General features: G+C 46.7%; 1 protein-coding gene across 2 annotated transcripts in view; it reads left to right on the top strand.

Moving 5' to 3' along the window:
- Positions 1-147: 147 nt before the first annotated feature.
- Positions 148-15,121, top strand: part of ZER1 (zyg-11 related cell cycle regulator) — a 42,556-nt gene continuing 27,582 nt past the window's right edge. For both annotated transcript variants that reach the window (XM_049896045.1, XM_049896044.1), the window contains exon 1: positions 148-497. The gene's annotated coding sequence lies outside the window, so the exon portion shown is untranslated. The remainder of the gene's footprint in view (positions 498-15,121) is intronic.

The following is a 15,121-nucleotide window of genomic DNA, read 5'->3' as shown; positions in this document are numbered from 1 at the left end:
ACCCCGAGACCGGGCTGTGTCCCGGAAAGGAGCGGCTCGCGGCATCCCGGAACCTCCTACCAACGCCACCCGCGTTCTCCCCGGACCGGTCGACGGAACCCGATCGCTGTTGCTAAGGGGCGGCCCCGGAAGTGACGGGCCCGGGGTTTGTTGACAGCGGAGGCGGCGGTGGCTGCAGGCTCCGAGCCGTAGGAGCCGGATCGGGGGAGGGGCTGGGCCCCGGAGCTAGCACCCGGCGGCCTTCAGCCCTGCAGGCAGCCCTGAGGGCAAGGTAACGGCGACGGGCTTCCCCGTCGCGACGCCCTCCCGCGCGGGGCTCCAGTCCCCGCGATCCCAAGCCCCGCCCTGCCGACCCCTGTCTGCCCCGGACCCCGGCCCTAGCCTGACGAGATCCCCTGCCTCCCGAGGATCTCTGGCCCCGGATTCTCACGGGCCCCATCCTCCGCTTCTCCTCGCCGACGAAGCGTCCCCAACGCTGAAGGCAGCCCCATCCCCGGGTAGGTCATAGCTAAGGGATGTACTCGAGTATTCCCCCCTTCCCTCCTGCCTCAGGGGCCTCAGCATCGCCGCTGCAGCCGCTTGCATACATCGAACTCGGCCAGCAGTGGAGAGCTCCCTTCACTACGCCTGCCCCAGATTAGAGAAATGTGCCTTTATAACTGAGTTCCCTTCCTCCAGAAAGAAAATGACGCCCTGGAGGATGCCCCTCAAAGATGGGGGCTTGATGTAGGGCTGAAAGGACCAGCCTCTGTTTCTCCTACCTGTTGGATGAGTTAAGTTCCCCCCACCCAGAGCAGCGCTTCAAAGCTCAGGGACGGCTGGGATTCTGGATCAGCTCCTAAAAGGAATGACAGGATGCAAGGATATCCTACAGAATGGGAAAGGAGTGGGGTGGGGTTGCAACCTAAGGGCCACGGGAGCCAGATGGGTGAGTTGAAAGCGAAACTGCCTTTTCTGGCCACTCCAGCTCTGTGAGTGGAACTTGCCTTGTCTGCTCTTAGGCCAAAGGAGACCAAGATTTCCAGTCTTTGCCTATGCCTGTCAGCGTATTTGGGTTTTATTATTTTGGGTGGGGGTGGGGATGTGCTTGAGACTTCGGGAAAAATCACTCTACATGATTTCCCCCAGAAATGTTTCCCCCAGAATGTTTCTCTTCAGGGTTCAAACTGCTTAGAATGAGCATGGAAGACAGCTTTGCAAAGGGCCAGAGGAGGCTTCACATGGAGCAGGAGGTGGTTGCTGGGGATGAGGGGCCTCTCTGCTTTAGTTCATTCATTCATTCAGCAAATAATAAACATATATTGGATGGTAGTAAGTACTATGGAAAAAATAAAGTAGGAAAGGGCCATGGGGAGGGCCAGAGAGTGGAGGTTGCCTTTTTATAGAGGGTGGTCAGGGCAGGTCTTAAATAAGGTTATATTTAAGCAGAGACCTGAATGAGTGAGCTATGCAGCACTCTGGTGACACAGCCTTCTGGCCAGGGGGCACAGCAAGTGCAGAGGTCCTGAGGTAGTAATATACTTGATTTTAAAAAACAGCAAGAAGACAGTGGGGCTGGTGCAGGATGAAGGAGAAGAGTGGGCTGCGAGGAGGTCACAGAACAGTGGGAGCCAAGTAATGGTGGGGGTATCTCAGAACTATACTAACTTGCTGAAGTGACCAGTGGTCAGAGAAAATGTAGATTTGTTTTAGATGACAAATGGCCATTGTGCTCTGGCTTTGTGCTGTACCTTTTTTCCAACTTTGTAATCACCATTGATGGAAAGGACAGCTGTAGAGCACTATGGTTCAATCAGGTCATGTCTCTGCTTCCTGGTTATGGGAGCTTGGGCAAGGGACCTTTCTCCACCTCAGGCTCCTCATCTATAAAGGAGGGTCATTGGGTTAAATGAAATCATGCACTGATGTACTTAGTGCAGTGTTTGGCACACAGTAAGGACTCAATGCATTGCAGTTGAGATGATAACAGTGATGATAAAGAACTATTTGTGTGTGTATCTGCCTCAGAGCCTTTCTTTTTAGCACCAGCTGGTGGTGTCACTAACTCTGGCTATGTTCCTGAGCTAGTAGAATTTTGGGGAATAGTGAGGGAGACAAGGTAGAAACTTCCTGACACCTCTCACTGATAACAGAGTGGTTGCATATTCCCCAGGGAGGATGCTAGCTTGGTCCTGGCTTTTTTGATGCCCATGGAAGGTGATGGGGACTTTTTTTTTTTTAATAGAGCCCAGCAAATCCTCATTCTGCCACATACAGTAGGCAAAATGATGGTGTTGAAATAAATGTGATTTGGAGACGAGGGCAGTGTACATTAGGCCTAGATGTGTGGGGCAGCAGCGGTGTGGCTAATCTGCTGGTGGAGACCATTGATCTTGGAAGTACTCCACAGAGTCTGAGATTTTGCGGCCTGCCCTATAGGGGGCAGAACAGTGGGTGATCTCTCTCCTCACCCCCTAAGCCTAGATTACGTCACTCAGGCATGGCTATTGGCAGAGCAGAGGAGCTGGGCCAGAGGATTTGAAAATGAAAAATCAGAGCACTTAGATGCTGAGCAGGCTGTTGACGCCAGCACCCTGGACTAACTATGTGGGGGACCTGGGTTCAAGCCCAGCTCTGCTGCTATCTTGCTGTGTGAACTTGGGCAAGCCTTGTCTCCTCTCTGGGCCTCAGTTTAGTTTTCCTGTCTGTGCACTGAGAATAATGGCCTTCCCCCTGCTAACTCTGAAGGCTAGTAGGAGGACAAAATGAGACACTGGTTGTGAAAGAACTCATTGCGATCTAAAGCTCTCTACAAAGGAAAATAATGGTTTTTGTGATCATCACCACCACTAGGATTCTGCGGACACATTGTTGGGGGCCACCAGGCAGAGGGCTGTTCTTGGCACCGATGTTCTTTCCTGGCTTCAGTACCTCAGCTGTTCTTGGCTCCTGGCAGTATGGGTTTAGAGGACGCTGTTGGGTCATCTGTTTTGGGACCAAAGTCCTGCATCTGGTTTAGTCACTGAAGCTGATTTTCCCGCATCAGAAATGAGCAGAATGGTTTCTCCAAACATTAGTCTTGGGATAGCACTCTTCTTTGTAATAATTGGTTGCCACTCTTCTGCCATTATTTTATGGCATCTTCTCTGCAACCTGATGAGGGTAGGTACCGTTTGCAATGTATTGACACATAAGGACTCTGATGAACATTGAGGCTGATAAATATTGGCTGGGACCTCACAGAGCTGAGCCTCCTTCACCTGCAACTAACCAGAGATACACTTACTGTGTCGGGGAGACCTGGAACTCACACAGGGTCCTTGCCCTCAGGAAGCTTCCAGACTTGTGGCAAAAAAGTGATATATGCTTGCAGCAATAGCTGATCATCTGTGCCCAGTGCTCAAGAACACTCAATAGTTGTAAGGAAGACATGGAGCTACAGAAGGCAAGGCTGAGGCTTGGAGAAAAGATTTCTATCGATAGCCTACTGGTAAAGAGCCCAAGCATTAGAGTCAGGCACTATGGGGCACCTTGGGCAAGTCACTGTACATCTCTGAACCCTAGTTTCTTCATCTGGAAAACAAAATGATAATACGGCTCTCATAAATAATATTTGGCTTAAATGAGAATATGCATGTGAAGCTCACTGTGTCTTGAACTCATAAATACATGTATGAGTATCTGTATAAACATATATACCCATGTACATATACATATGTCCATGGCAAATTGTTTAGCCTCATCCGTAAGTTGTAGGTTATAATAACCGCATGCCTCATGTGGTGGTTGAGAAAACCCAATGAGTTAATGCACGTCACATACTTTGCACAGTTCTCGGTACATACTTGGTGTTCTGTATGGATATGATTATTATTACGTTTGCAAGACTAGAACCCAGGCTGTCTGACTCCTAGCCTGCCCAGTATCCCCAGGCCTCTCTGCCTGCAGGTGGCATCAGCACATGCCGAGTAGTGATGTGAGCTCTTCCCTTTTTCTGTTCCTGCCTGTTCCTAACATAGCCTGCCCGTGAGGGCTTAGTCTCTGCAGGCTCTTCAGGCCAGGTGACCTCGTGGGATGCCCTCTGACCCTCACTTACATCTCTGCCCCTGGGAAACTCCCAGAGTTGCCCCAACTTCTCTCACAGCAGTCTCCTGCCCCCAGTCTCTGGCCTGTGATCTGCTCCTGGAAAGCTTCCAGGCTCTGTAAATAGGGCATTTGGGTTTCCCCCCAGCTCCAGGGTTAGTATTTTACACGGTGGGCACTGCTCCAAGGCTCAGAGCTTCTGGCTCCCCCAGCCTCTCTGTAGGCTGGGTATCAGGTCATGGGTGGCGTCCTGCTCCCTCCTTTGGACCTCAGTTTCCCTTTTCCCTCATTGGATGGACAGAAGACCAAATGGTTTGGTGAGAAGCATGGGCCTGGTCTAGATTGGTGTTCCATTCTGGTTAGTTGTGTGATCTCAGGCAAGCTTCTTATTAGTTGTGTGAGCCTTGGAATCCTCATCAGAAATGGGGTAACAATCTCTATCACATAGTGTTATAGTGAGGTGTTCAGGCAAAAGCAAACTTTTCCTCAGTTAAGTGCCAGGCAGAGGTTGGGCACTGAAGACACAGGAGTGTCCATTCAGAGTCCTGTCCTCCCAGAGCTCATGACTGGGGAGGACAAATTATTATGCAAATGATTAATTAGTTACAAGAAGAGGGTACTAGGAAAGGTTGTTTTGACAACTCAGTAAGAGAATATGTGAAATAAAGTCTGTAACGAGCTTAGCACCACGTCCAGAAGCAACCGACATGGAGGTAGCATGCTGGTAGTGGCAGCAGCGCCTGTTCCTCTTGTTCTCTCCCTTCTCTCCCCATTCCCTTTCCCCCAGGATGTTATAAGCTCACAATGGATCCAGTTTTTAGAGAACCTGCAAGAACGGGGATGGAGAAAGACACAGGGTTCTTACTGTGTGGTGTTCTGTCATAATGAGAGTTCCCTCTGTCCCCAGTTACCAGAATTTCAGATGGCCAGTGCCTCCCATGAGAATGAGGGTCCCTAGAGGGTGGGGTGGGCAGAGATGGGTTGCCTCTGGTGGGTGCCAGGCGCTGCAACTGGATGTGGCACAAGTGTCAGGGAGTTCCAGCTCCCAGGCCTCTCATCCTTGGTACCAAGATGAGGACAGCTCCTTTTTCCTCCAGCTTACCTCAGCCCTGAGCAGCAGGGTTGGCACTGCCAAAGGAAAGTTGAACAGATGGTGCTATCTGCCTGGTTTGTCTTTTGGGGGCTTTTGGTGACCTTGGTGGCTGTCATGATGGTGTTTCTTCCACCTGAGGGCCAGGGTAGGGCAGAGCAGCTATCTTGGAAATAGATTCGAACATCTACAGAAAAGGCAAAGCCCCTGGTGGTACTGTCTCTCTTTTGAAGTCATGAAGCTTCATTTGCAGCCAGCAGGTGTTCAGCTATGTCCTGGTACACTGGGCAAGAGGAACAAGAACATGCCTAGTGGCCCAGGTGCTGTATGTGGCACAACCTGCAAGTCCCTAGTGATTTCTTCACTAGGCATTTGTTGAACCCTACTGTGTCAGCACCCACGCTGGGTGCTCCATTCTTTCCTGGTTCATTCGGCAAATAGTCCTAGCATCGGGCCTGTGGTGCCCATGTCCCACGCACCATCTCCCCTTGCAGCCTTTGCATATCTCTTTCTTCTGCCTGGAACACTTTCCCCTTCTCTTCCCACCACCAGAGTTAGCTGTGACTCATCCTATGTGTCTTCGCTGGAAATGTCGCTTCCAAGGAAACCTGCTCTGACTCTCCAGTCCAGGGCAGCTTCCCTAGTTATCGACCCTCAGAGCTCCAGGTACCTCCTACAGAACACTGGTCCCAGTTACCGCTTGATGTGCGTTTTGTGTGATTTGTAGGTGGGTGTCTTTCTCCCTCTGGAGCTGTATGCTCCCTGAGGGCCAGGACTTTGATGTGCTTACCATTTTACTCAGAGTTCAGTAAAAAGCTATCAAATGAATCACGGGGCTAGACCCAGGGATACAGTGCCAACAAAGCCAGCCTAGTCCCTGCCCCTCTTGGAGCTGGCAGTCCAGAAGGAAGACAGATAATTAAACAAGCATCAGTACAAAGTACTGGGGTGAGCCCTGTGGGGGCATACAGCAAGAGCATTCAGACAGGTCAGGGAAGGCTGCCCAGAGGAATTGACATTGACCCTGAGATCTGAGGGTGATTATCCAGTTGCCGTTGGGTCAGTTCCAACTCATGGTGACCTCACCTGTGTCAGAATAGAACTGTGCTCCACAGGTTTTTCAGTAGTTGATTTTTCAGAAGTAGATCACCAGGTCTTTCTTCTGAGGTACCTCTGGGTGGACTTGAACCCAACCTTTTGGCTAGGGGCTGGGTACATTAACTGTTTGCAACACCCAGGGACTCTTGAGGGTGAATAGGCATTAGCTAAGAAAAAGAGGAAGGTTCGAAAAGAGCGCAGGCTAGAGTGGTCACAGGATGCTTCCTGAAGGAGGTACACAAATGTATATTTGGGAGTGGGGGCAGTATTTAGAATAGAAAGTAGAAAAAGTAGTTGGATTTGGATGGGGTCCCAAGTAAAAGTGAGCAGACCGAGCAAAGGTCTGAAGGTGACCCTATATATATGACGTCTTTTCTAATATAATGGAGGCCAGGCCAGCTGGAGTAGGGATCAGTGGGGATCAAGTAGGCCAGAACACTGGTTCCAATTCTGGAGGCCTTGAATGACTAGTGGAAGAGATTGGACTTGTCAGTTTCTAGCAGGGTAGGTCTCTCTGCCAGCAGCGTTCCCTCTGCTCCATGGATTTGTCAGTTTCTAGCAGGGTAGGTCTCTCTGCCAGCAGCACTCCCTCTGCTCTGGTTTCCCCAGCGAAGAGAGGCTCCTCGGGCTCTTGAAGATCCAGAAGTGAATGAAGGCAAAGGACAGCCATGGCCAGGGCCCAGGCACCCTGTTTATTGTGCTTTCCCTCGAGGGTGTTAATGTTGCCAGTAGGACCGCTGGCACAGTGGGCCTCATTGTGGGAGCTCTGGTCAGGAAAGCACAGACCTGGAGCTGGGCTGGGACAGGCCCTGCTCTGTTCGGGGGCCAGAGCAGGTGAGGTAGAAGATTATGATTATAATAACAATAAAAAAAACCAAACCCACTGCCGTGGAGTTGATTCCAACTCAGATTCCAACTCATAGCGACCCTATAGGACAGAGTAGAACTGCCCCATAGAGTTTCCAAGCAGCGCCTGAGGTATATTCCAGCTGCCGACCTTTTAGTTATTGTTAGTAACAATAGCTGCCTTTTATTGAGCAATTACTGCATGCCAGATGCCAAGTTCTTTCTACATTATTCTGTGTAATTTTCCCACAGCACTACAAGAAAGGTGCTGTTATTACCTCTATTTTAGAGACAAAACTGAGTCACAGCGAAGACACTTGCCCAAATTCACACGTACTTAAATGGTGGTATCAGAACTTGAACTCAGAACTGGCTGACTCCAAAGCCCACAATGCTGTGTGGTCTCCCACTGGATTTCCTGAGCAGCCTGGAAAACCCAAACCATATGGAGACTCCAAGAAGCCAGGTGCAATGCTGGGCCCTAAACTCCTTAAGAGCCCCGCAAGAGATAGCGTGATGGAGTCAGAGAGACCAAGTTCAAATCCTGGTTTAGACAGTCACCCTCTCTCTGAGCTTCAGTTTTCATCTGTAAGGTGATAACCACCATTATTTGTGTATTTAGTATATGTCAAGCCCAGGACTAAGCACTTTTCCTGATAGTATTTCATTTACTCCAGTAAATGAGTAATAACTCCTGTGAGGTAAGGGTTATTATCTTCATTTTCCAGATGAGAAAACCAAGGTCCAGACAGGTAAAGCAATTTACCAGTCAGTGAATTGTGGAACTGGGGTGGAACATAGATCTGTCTGACCACAGAGCCTGTACTTTTTTTTTTTTTTTTTTTTAGCATTTTTTGAAGTTTTAGCATCAACAAGGAAGGCTCACAAAACATAAGTGTACAGTTAGGTGAATTTTCACAAGTGAGCACACCTGTCCCAGCACTCCCAGAAGCCCCCTCTACCACCTTCTAATTACTGCCCCCCTGCAAAGGTAATCACTACCCTGATTTCTAACACTGTTGATGAGTTTTGCCTGTTCTCACCTCTCACACACCCACCCACCCACTCACCTACCTACCTACTCCATGTAGACCCTGGTAGGAAAATGTTTTTTTGGGGATTAATTCCTGGCTATCTTTGGTTCTATAAGGGGTTGATTGTTTTCCTTCTTAATCACTCAATTTGAACATGAAGACTTGGTTTCATTCTGTTAGCCACTTAGCTTGGGGATGTGCCGTCAGTGAGATTATCACTTGACTAAATCCTGAATCCTTTCTAAACATGGGCCTCTTTGGTGTCTAGGCAATTTTCTTAACTTTTTATTAAATTGTAATATACGCTTTTTGGAAGTACACATATTCATGAGTGTACAGTTCAAGAAATTTTCACGAAGTGAACGTAGCTGCATGTCTAGCACTCAGGTGAAGGACTAGAAGCTTATTAGCACCTGGAAACCCTCTCATACCCTCTTCCTAGTTACCCCGCTTTCCAAGTAACCACCGTCCTGACTTTTACCTGTTTTTAATTTAAGGGAGTAATACATAAATGGATTGATACAATTATAAAAATGGCATGGCAGAGGTATCTCAACCTCCTCTAATTTCACGAGGGGGAAGGAGAATCAAGATCAACAGCCCAAGGCCGATTCCTCTGAGGCGGAGGTCAGACATGCCCCCTCTCTCTACCATCCTTAACAATTGTGACACCAACTATCCCTTTCACGGCACCCTCTATTTCTCTGCTGAATTTGATAATTCATTGCAGTGGCCACACAGAACTCACAAACAATACTCACGATTATGGCGTTTATTAGGGAAGTAACAGGTTACAATTCAGGTTCAGGAACGCTCAGGCTACAGTTCTTCCATCAGGGCAACCACTTCTCAGCTGTGCCTTCAAGCATGCCTCTGTCTGGCCCCTCGGCCTCTACCCTGCCTGAGCAAGTGTTACAAAGCTCTTTTAGCTCGGCCAATAAGTGCCCAGAGTCACCTCACTCTGCCAGTAAGCTATAGCCCAAAGGCGCTCAGCTCTAGCTCCACCAAGTGCCTGGAGGCACCCTACTCTGCCACCAAGCCTCCTGCCTGAGACACTTAGCTTTCTTGCTCTGTGGGCTGAGAAGCCCACTCTCCCATCTCCTGCTGGTCTCCTGGTTTGCTGCCTCTGCTGCTGCCGTTTCTCTGCCGCTTCTCACTGTGTTGCTGTCTTCAGTGTTACAGCTCTCTATCTCTTGGGTCTAGGAGAGTCTCAGCACAGGAATCCCAGGTCCAAAGGACTCACTCCACTCCTGACTGTTCTTCCTTGGTGGTGGTGAGATCCTCTCTCTTCTCCGGAATTGGTTCTTTTAATCCTAGCAGGATGGCAAAACTGACCAATCCCCTTGGTGGACTATAATTACCTTATTTGCACAATCCCACCCAGTCACTTGGGTGGGAGTTAGAAGACCATGGCAAGAATGACGACACAAGAGCTATCACCTCAGGCCACCCCCTGGCTTTTCTAGCCGTGGTTCTTTTGTACTTGGAGGGTACTTTCCCCCTCCCAATCATTTACCAGTCCAAAACAGTCATTAACAATTAGTCCTGCAGTAGGACAGATTTCATAAGGGTGAGGTTACTCAGGCATCAGCCATTCATGTCTGCACCAGGTATCTGGTCAGGTTCTCCAAAGTCATCTCGTCTTCACCCTTTCTGGTGTCTGATAAAATTTAACCGAGAGATTATTCCCTTGCTCTGAGCCTCACGAGATATCAGCATAGCAAAACCTGTAAGGGACTTTAGGTTCAGCCACTATACTCCAATCTAACAGTTCCTCCCCCTTACTCTACTGTTTCACACTTACAGCTTCTACAGTTACAGTTTTTACAATCACGATTAACCCTGTTAACAGTCATTACTCACAGCTGAATCACATAATCCTGTCAGCATCGTCCTCCACCCTTTCTTCCCCAGACCTATCAGAAAAAGAGAAATCTATTCACTGGGGATCCTCCCTTGTCCCCCTCATTTTGAGTGTAAACACACCCAGGAAAGCATGTAAGCCAATTACTTCATGCCTTTATCTCCCCCCGTTTTAGATAGCCAATGTTTAAATTGCCCGTCCTTATCAGACCAGTGGAGCCCTGGATTAGCGGCTAATCGAAAGGTCAGCTAGTTGGAATCCACCAGCTGCTGCGTGGAAACCCTATGGGGGCAGCTCTACCCTGCCCTGTAGGGTTGCTATGAGTAAGAATTGATTTGATGGCAATAAGTTTGTTTTTTGTATCAAACCATTACTATGAGGAGACAGGCATGTTCTTTTGTCTGAAGAATCTTGTTCCAGTTGGAACTTTGAGGATCTGCATCCATAAGCAAAGTCTGGTCCAGAGCAAGCCATCAAATTCCAACAGTTTCCACCAGCTCATGGTGTCAAACACCTTTCTCTTCATTGGGTAGGGTTCTGGTCAGCTCACCCCCAGCCATCCAACGTAGATCACAATGGGTAGCCCTTTCTCTCATCCCTAGCCCCCTTGGGCTAGGCCAACAGACTCTACCACTAAACTCAAGAGTACACAAAACTCCCTGCACTTCTGACTAGCCAGCGCTTTCTCTGTCATCCCTAGCCCTCATGGGCTAGGTCAACAGGTGCCAATGAAACATGTCCAAACTCAGCCTGTCTCTTCATTGCTGCACTTCCCCTACTTCCACTCATGAATGGACCCAGGTGATCACCGCAGGAGAGTATACCAGGCTGTCTACTCGCCAGCTCCCTTCCAGTCCTGGAAGGGGGTTCCTTCCTATGGGCACTGACTTTTTCTGCCTCAGTGTATCCAATGGCAAATCACTTGCTTGAAATTCAAAGAGCAAAATAGTCTTTTTTTTCTGCAGGTTCTTCCTTCAAATACAGATGTTCTGTTCTCTCAGCATTTCTGGGTAGTTCTGCATGTCTTTTCAAATGCAGAATCTGGGTGGGGCTAAGGTTTTTAACCTAAGCCCCTACTGTATACACAGGGCTATTGGCTTGAAACAAAAAGCCTGTGTTTCACTGGGCAAATCCTAGTTCTCCTTTTAGCATATCCAATCAAGTATGGCTGTAGGTGGCATTACACACTCTCTGTACTCTATAATACCCAATATTCATTTCTATCATACATTTTTTTTTTAATCATACATTTAGGTCTATTTTACGACACTGGAAACATTCAATATCCATAGTATATTCATAGTCCTAAACACATAAATTTTTTTTTAAAACATTCCAGTTTCATCCTCTCTCCTCCACTATTTTTGCATTCATATGCATATGGCCTCGGGCCTCTGGCTCGGCTGAACCAGTAGACCCTGGCTGGGCCCCTATCAGTCACCTTGCTTATCTGCTTACCTCCTTATGCCCAAGCCACTCCAGATGCAGCTTTTCTATCCTCAGCTGCAGCATAACTTCTACTTTCCTTTCAGCCATTACAGGTAACAACAACCAAAGTAACCATCTAAAAATCAAAAAGCTCTACTTCCCAAACCCCTTCATTCTTTCTCTTACAAAGAGACGTGCTTCTATGAGTCTGGAGCAATTACAAAGAATATCACTTCCAACAACAACTGCAAAAATGGCACTGTGGACAGCAATAATGTATACTCTTGTGTCTGGCTCCTCTCACTAAACCAAGGCCTCAAATCAGTTTGAACTGGTTCAGTGTGGTCAACAAAGCAAAATTGGAACAGACCTGAATTTTTAAAATTTGAGCAAAGTGGAACAATAACCAGTATGGGAAAAATTACAAGTCAAAGCCATGGAATAGGAGACGAGGAAGAGGCATAGTGAGCCCTTTCAGGAGCCTGATGTGGGAGACTGGATTATTGCTAGGACTGTGAGGAGCAACATACATTCAAAGCAGTGTAGTCAGCCACCATCTTTGAGCAGGACACTGCTGTTTCTAACTCCGCCAGTCAAGAGACTTGGTTGCTATGCAACCCACATGCTGCCTTTATTTTCTAAGAGGGAGATTAAATTTCTAGTGGGGCTTCAGCCTGTAATTTTTCCCGTTCCAGTTATGGTTCCGGCTCAACCACATTTAAAAAATTTGGGTCCATTCAGGTTTTGCTTTCTTGCCATGACTGAACCAGGCAGAAGCGGTTCGAAGCCCTGCACCAAATGTTGTTTGTGAGATTCACCCAAGCTGTTGTGTTAACAGTAGTTCGTGCACTCTCGTTGCTGTGTAGTGAGTAGTATTATCCATTCTAATGTCAGTGGACATTCGAGTTCTCTTCTGATTTTGGCTATTATGAAGAATGCTGCTGTGAACATTCTGGAATGTATCTTTTGGTGAACATTTGTATATGCACTTCTGTTATATGTCTAGGAGTGAAGTGAAATTGCTACATTGGGCATATGTGTATATTCAGCTTTAGGAGATAATGTCAAACAGTTTTCCAATTACAGTCATGTGTCACTTAATGTCCATGATACATTCTGTGAAATAGGATGTTATGTAATTTGGACATTCTGCAAACACCATGTTATATATAGGCAGTCCCCAGGTTATGAGCCTCTGACTTACAGACATCTTGGACTTAAGAACGCACTGCCATAAAGCCTATTATATTAAAAAAATTTTTTTTTTCTTTTTAATTATGCTTTAAATGAAGGTTTACAGAGAAAATTAGTTTCTCATGAAACAATACATTTATTGTTTTATGACATCGGTTGCCAACCCCAGCATGTTTTAACACTCTCCCCTTCTCGACCTTGGGTTCCCCATTTCCATTCATCCAGCTTTCCTGTTCCCTTCTGCCTTCTTATCCTTACCCCTGGGCTGGTATGCCCATTTGGTCTCATATACATGGTTGAGCTATGTGTATTTTTGTTTGTTTTATGGGCTTGTCTAACCTTTGGCTGAACGGTAAACATCAGGAGTGACCTCAGTACTGAGTTAAAAGGGTTTCCAGAGCCATACTCTCAGGGTTTCTCCAGCCTCTGTCAGACCAGTGAGTCTGGTCCTTTTTTGTGAGTTTGAATTTTGTTCTACATTTTTCTCCATCTCTGCCCGGAACCCTCTATTGTGATTCCTGTTAGAGCAGTCGTTGGTAGTAGCCAGGCACCACCTAGTTGTGCTGGACCCAGTCTGGTGGAGGCTGTAAAAATTTGAGTGAAATACATATGATGATTCACAATAACAAACGAACACATACGGTACTGTGTAACTCTCATGAAAATATTGCATAGTTTGGAAGTATTTCTTAAGTGTTACATCCACTACAGCCCATTCTATGATTGAGATTTCTGAACCCTATTATGGGGCCACGGATGTATATGCAGTCAGACATTGCCCAAATGGACGTCATGCCCGCATTACTACACGTTCCCAGTTACACCAATTTACACTCCTACCAACAATGTGTTTGACTTCCCATTGTTCCATATCTTCACAGATACTTGGTATTATATGTATTATCGTTGCTATTTTTAATTAAGCCATTCTGGTGGGTGTGAAATATTATCTCATTTCAAATACTATCTAAATTTCCCTGATACTAATGAAGCTGAACGCATTTTCGTATGTTCATTGTCCATTTGGCTATCCATCTTTATGAAATGTCTATTCAAGTTTGCTGCCCATTTTTAATTGGATGCTGTGTCTAAAAAAATACTTTATTGAATATATTATTGCAAATATCTTTACCTAGTACTGACTCGACGGCACTGGGTGTACTGGGTTAGTCAGTAGTTTGCCCTTTCTCTCTCTCTTTTTTTTTTTCAATTGTACTTCAGGTGAAAGTTTCCAACTAAAGTCAATCTCTCATACAAAAATTTCTACACGCATTGTTATGTAACACTAGTTACAATCCCTACAGTGTGACAGCACACTCCCCCTTCCACCCCAGGTTTCTTGTGTCTATTCAACCAGTTGCCCTTCCTCTTTTTTAATGGTATCTTTGGATGAACAGAGTTTTTAATTTTGAGGCAGTCCAATTTATCAGTTTCTTTTTTTTTTTTTTAATTTTTATTTTGCTTTAAGTGAAAGTTTACAAATCAAATCAGTCTCTCATATAAAAATTTATATACACCTTGCTATATACTCCTAGTTTCTCTCCCCCTAATGGAGCAGCACACTCCTTCTCTTCACTCTCTCTTTTCGTGTCCATTCAGCCAGCTTCTGACCCCTTCTGCCCTCTCATCTACTCTCCAGACAGGAGCTGCCTACATAGTCTCATTTGTCTACTTGATCCAAGAAGCTCACTCTTCACCAGTATCATTTTCTATCCCATAGTCCAGTCCAATCCCTATCTGAAGAGTTGGCTTTGGGAATGGTTCCTGTCTTGGGCTAACAGAAGGTGTGGGGACCACAACATCCGGGGTCCTTCTAGTCTCAGTCAGACCGTTAAGTCTGGTCTTCTTACAAGAATTTGGCGTCTGCATCCCACTGCTCTCTTGCTCCCTCAGGGGTTCTCTTCTGTGTTCCCTGTCAGGGCAGTCATCAATTTTAGCTGGGCACCATCTAGTTCTTCTGGTCTCAGGCTAGTGCAGTCTCCGGTTTATGTGGTCCTTTCTGTCTCTTGGGCTCATAATTACCTTGTGTCTTTGGCGTTCTTCATTTGCCTTTGCTCCAGGTAGATTGAGACCAGTTGATGCATTTCAGATGGCCGCTTGCTAGTGTTTAAGACCCCAGACGCCACTCTCCAAAGTGGGATGCAGAATGTTTTCTTAATAGATTTTATTCTGCCAATTAACTTAGATGTCCCCTGAAACCATGGTCCCCAAGCCCCTGCCCCTGCTACACTGGCCTTCAAAACATTCAGTTTATTCAGGAAACTTCTTTGCTTTCGGTTTAGTCCAGTTGCGCTGACCTCTCCTGTGTTGTGCATTGTCTTTCACTTCACCTAAAATAGTTCTTATCTACTGTCTAATTAGTGAGAACCCCTCTCCCTCTCTTCCTCCGTCCCCACTCTTATAACCATCAAAGAATGTTTTCTCTGTTTAAACTATTTTTCAAGTTCTTATAATAGTGGTCTCATACAATATTTGTCCTTTTGCAACTGACTAATTTCACTCAGC

This window comes from Elephas maximus, chromosome 9 (assembly GCF_024166365.1).
Source record: "Elephas maximus indicus isolate mEleMax1 chromosome 9, mEleMax1 primary haplotype, whole genome shotgun sequence".
Classification (NCBI taxonomy): Eukaryota; Metazoa; Chordata; class Mammalia; order Proboscidea; family Elephantidae; genus Elephas; species Elephas maximus.
The sequence above is the reverse complement of the archived record's forward strand: the minus strand, read 5'-3'. Positions and strand labels throughout refer to the sequence as shown.